This window comes from Macrobrachium rosenbergii, chromosome 18, assembly GCF_040412425.1.
Source record: "Macrobrachium rosenbergii isolate ZJJX-2024 chromosome 18, ASM4041242v1, whole genome shotgun sequence".
Taxonomy (NCBI): domain Eukaryota; kingdom Metazoa; phylum Arthropoda; class Malacostraca; order Decapoda; family Palaemonidae; genus Macrobrachium; species Macrobrachium rosenbergii.
Genome location: NC_089758.1, coordinates 6,329,238 through 6,334,466, shown reverse-complemented (window position 1 = coordinate 6,334,466; position 5,229 = coordinate 6,329,238).

Here is a 5,229-nt window from a genome sequence, read left to right as displayed (position 1 = left end):
CAAATGCCTTGCGGTTACAACAGTCATGGCAGACAAGGCTGCATTAACGGAATCCTTTCTTTATGGAATCGGGATTGACTCCAGTATAGAAGTTGTCACTTCCCTTCTGCAGTCTTTTGCTCAAGAAAGGCTTGCTCCCAAAAGGCTTCCAATTACTTGGTCCCTGAACAAGTTGCTGAGACTTCTATCAACCCCTCAGTTCAGCAGACCCAATACAACCACAACACACATGCTGCAGGCGATCTTCTTGATTGCATTAGCATCAGGAGCTCATATTAGTGAATTGGGCACTCATAGACGGGGATGATGCATTGTGCAAACAGCTGACCATCAATTATTATTGTCCCCTGGCCCATCATTCCTGGCCAGGAATGAGGATCCTTTAAAAAGTAAATTTATTTTTTTAAGAAAACTCAGTTTAGCAGACAAAACATCATGCCCGGTTCAAGCACTTAAGGTTTACCTAGAAGTCTTGGCAAACATCCCAGAGGGTCCTATTTTCCTACACCTTAGCACAAACTAACCACTCTCCCTACAGAGGTTGAGAATGATTGTAGTGTCTCTCATTAAAAAGGCAAATCCACACTCCTTTCCTAGGTCACATGATATTAGGAAAGTTAGTTCATTGTTGGCCTTCTTCAGAAATGTCTCTTTCGAAGAAGTCTCTGAATGTACAGGGTGGTCATCAGTTAAATTATTGCCACATGCTCAAACAAATTTGAACTCAGTACACTGTGTATCAGTAGGTGACATGGTTAGTCTTAACCCTTAGGTGCTTTCAGAAAACCAGGGGTCTTATTGACATTGAGTATGCTAACTATTGCTGGGAGACGGGCGACAGTACTCTAACTAAACCCAGCATGCTTAGGTAAGCTACTGTAGAACTACATCCTAAAACGCAAGTTCTTGTATAGGTTCTTGTTCCTTGGTATCAAAACGTGAAGAGTATGTGGAATAAAGAATGGGACTTGAAATTTGTGGCTTGACCTCGGACCAGAAATGTTTTTTCCTTTGGGGGGTTGGGATTAAAAATAGAGAACTGAAGCCTTTTTCGTCACCTGTCAATGTCTTTGTAAAGTTCCTTGAGGACGAAACAAGTGACTACGCTATCAAAAAACAGGTTTTGACGTAGGAAAATCATATTTTTGGTAGTCGCTGTTGAGTCCTCAAAACCCTCCCACTTTCCTGATGAAAAGGCATGGGATTTGGGCAAGGGATCATCCTGCATTGACCAACAGAGAGTAATGGCTCCGTGGTCTTTAACAGCCTGGTTTTAAAAAGAGGGCGGACGCGCATGCGCAATAGTCACGTCTCTTTCTTGCATGTTCTTTTGACGTTGGAAAAACTGGGTTTGCTTCCCTGAAGATAAGGGAAAGTGCCCTCTTATCTTTGAGTCCATTATATACTCCATCACGTGTTATAATGTTAATCATTACAACACAATACTGTACCTGGCCAAAAAGACCAACTAGAAGAGAATTCTTTGATATTAGTTTGGTCACCATGGAGCTCTGGAAGACCATGGAAGGTAACTCCTTGAGGACTCAACAGCGACTACCAAAAATTGGTTTTTCTTACATGAAAATCTGTTTTTTAGATAATTGCCCAAATTCATTTATACCAGCCCTACAATACTTAGGTTAGATATTTTGTATTTGTAACCAATGTCTATTTTGTTACTGTCACATTACAACAGTGTATTTCTAGAATAACAGTAGAATGGTATAGTACTAATAATTTCATATTCTGTCTGATGGATTCATAGGTTTTATATTTCCATAATGGGACCAGTTTATTAATAATTTGGGGACAGTTGTCTAATTTAAACTAGTCCTTTAGTAATTCACCATAGTAATTATTGTTTCTGTGTGATTTATGGTTAGAATGAGCATCATATCTTCCAAAATGATGGTGGTCTTGGTTGCACTGAGTTTTTAAATATGCAAACATGCATTTGAGACATGCCATTGTTCTTACGCAGCAGTTCCCTATTTCAGTTATCTATGTATTTCTGTATTTTACATTAGTTGGATATACAGTACTTTGAGAACTTGTAGAATGCAGTTTTTTGTTTGCAAGGTATTATACTGTAATAGCACAGGACACAAATTACTAATGGAAGTTACTTTGTAGACGTTTAAACATTGAAGTAGGGTGTATTGAATACTATTTGGATGAGGAGAAATAGATGTGAGGGGCTCACTGCTGTATGCCAGCAACTGCACACACCACTGTGAGGAATAAGAATAGTACTGTAATCACATTCATGCTTACCATATGTAATAGCCAAGCATGGTTCCCTGATCTATAGATGTTTTTGGGTCTGACTGCTTTGGAAGTCAAGTGTGTGCTGGCAGCAGTGTATTATTATTATTATTATTATTATTATTATTATTATTATTATTATTATTATATTATTATTATTATTATTATTATTATTATTATTATTATTATTATTATTATTATTATTATTTATTACTATTTTATTATTATTATATTAAGTAGGGGATAAATTATAAAGTAATAGAATAGCATAACCTAGACATGTTGTGTTACTCACATAAAACTAGTCTAGTGTAATGCAGATAATGAAATATTAGTGAAAGAAGAGGGGCAAAATAATATTACATTTATTAAAAAGAAGTATACACTAGTCATTTAGTACTGAAAAGAATGCTTTAACCCTTTGTGAGTGGGCGTCATCAATTGACGACTATTTATAGCTTTAGGGTTATTTCCTGGTATCGTCCCCCAATGATCAGCATTTTGCACCATACAGTTTGAATGAATTTTGCGGGAAAAATGTCATAAATAACTGGCAACTTTAGTAGCTCAGTAGAGGATAGAGGGAGATCAGATTGACATGAGATTTCATGGGGGAATAATGTACTGCAACTCCCCATCCCAGGACGTCTCATAAATATTTTACTATAAATGTACTCAGAATTTGTTACTGAATTATTAGAAAAAACATCTATAACTTGCTAAAATTAGCATATTTTTACAACTGACTTTTGGAAAAAAGGCACTGCACAGGGTTGGAAATGTTCACTTTCAACTTCCTGTGGAAGGTACAGAAAATTTTTTAGAATTTTTTTGTTATACCATGTGCATATGCATTTCTTTCTCTTACCATTGATGTGTTTTTTTTTTTTTTTTATTTACCAACCTTAAATTTAGCCCAGTCTAGGGGTGTGCCTAATGTATATTTAGCCTGTCCTGTAAGGGTTAAGCAGTCACAAAAATCAATAATGCATGTAGACCTGGACTAGGTAATAGGTAAAGGTTTTAAGAATGCTCAGCCAAATTTGTTATTACTGTTGCAGAAGTGTCTCACAGTGACATGAATACTCAGTGAAGGAATAAAACCCACAGTTGTGCTTCAGAAATGTGGTATGATAGACAGATTTAAGAATTAATATACAATGGGCATTCTGTCATTATTACTATTATTCTTCCTTATATGCCTTTACATCATCCCTTTGGTCCTAGCTGTAGCCTATTGCATACTGCCTTTTATTTTTCATATCCTCACTTCAACTCCCCTATTTGGCTTCTGAACTTCTTTAACTGTACCCTGCTCAAATTTTCACCCCTCCTTTAAGAATGAATCCTTCAGCTGAGCCCTGTGAGAGACTAGAAGTATGACTCAGTTATGTTTAACTGATTTATAATATTGATTGTTATTATTATGATGTACTGCATTTTAACCGGACCATTGAAGATTTCTAGATTAATTGGACTTACCTAAAGGAAGCTTTGTTGTAACTATGTAGGAGGAAACCAAGGGAAAGGAAAAAAGTAAACAAGAAGGCTATTTATATGTGAAAATGCTGAGTGCTTACTGGAGCTCTTGTGCTCAAAACTACATCTCTTTTAGTTTTTTTAGGGTATTTTAGATTGGAGGATATCATCACATTTTTAATTATATGTGGCTTAGTTCTGAATTTGCTTCTGCTATGATGGGTTTCATGATTACAAGTTGCTTAAAGTTGAGTTTGCATGAAGCAAGTATGGATTAAATTTATAACAAGGTAGCTGTTACAGGAAACACCACTTGGAGCACAAAAACAGTCATAGAATAGTTGATTTCTGTGTATTTATGTAATAAAGCATAATAAAGGAATATCTTCAAGATGTAGGTGATTTATAAGGAAAAACTGAGTAGTAACTCAGAGTCCGAAAATACAGACATCGTGCCTGCACAGTTTGAAATAGTCTTCATTCCAGTGTTTAAGAATTAATTCAAGTTGCGTAAATTCAGTGTTTTCATTACATCTTGAATGAGCCATAAGACTTGCCAACTCCTGTATCCAGACAGTTTTCTTTTTTAATTAATTTTTTTGCTTTCACCCAGCTTCCCTTACTCAAATCTTAGATACAGAAAGAATATGCTTTTAGCACCATCATACAATATGTTGACTACTTACTGCCTTCAGGGAAAAGGAAACCCAGCAGAAAATAAGGAGTTTTTCCTTGACATACAACTTTTATGCTGTAACAATATATACAGTCAAAATGGAAGAGACTGGGAAGTTGGACATATCAAATAGATACATATGCATGCATAATACTATGTTGTATTCATCTTTACCATTTTCTGACGTGATTTTATTTTTATCTAAAATGTATTACATATTGTATTTCATTATTTTCACTTCTAGGACTGTACATAATACATCTCGTCATCAAAATATATGTTCCTCTGCTTAGTTGTGCAGTAACTTTTATTCTCTACACATTATATTTCATTTGCAGTATTGACTTGTGTTTTAAAAACATCCTCTAAGACAATATTATGTACAGTATTCCAGAATCTCACTTAATGTATTATTTTATTTAATGCTTAACACTGATTAGTATTGAAATGTAGGTTATAATTTTAATCAAGAATCTCAAGATAACATGATGCATAACATTTTGTTTACTTAAAACAATGGAGAATATTTCAATTCACATTTCATTTTTAGTATTTTTACTGTGCAGGATGTACTAGGGTAGTATTTATTTTGGTAGAAAATATATTGTGTAACAAGATCCCTCAAAGCTTTCTTGTTTTGATGCAAGGCTGTGGATCATCAGGTTATTTGATGGTAATGGTCTTTTCTTCTTGCAGTGAACCCTCACATATAGTTATCTTTGAGCCTTCTGTCTTTGGGTTTAAGGTATTACATGAGTCGCAGATCCTTGCAGATCTTCATATGTTGATGGGTGAGGTTGTAAAGGAAG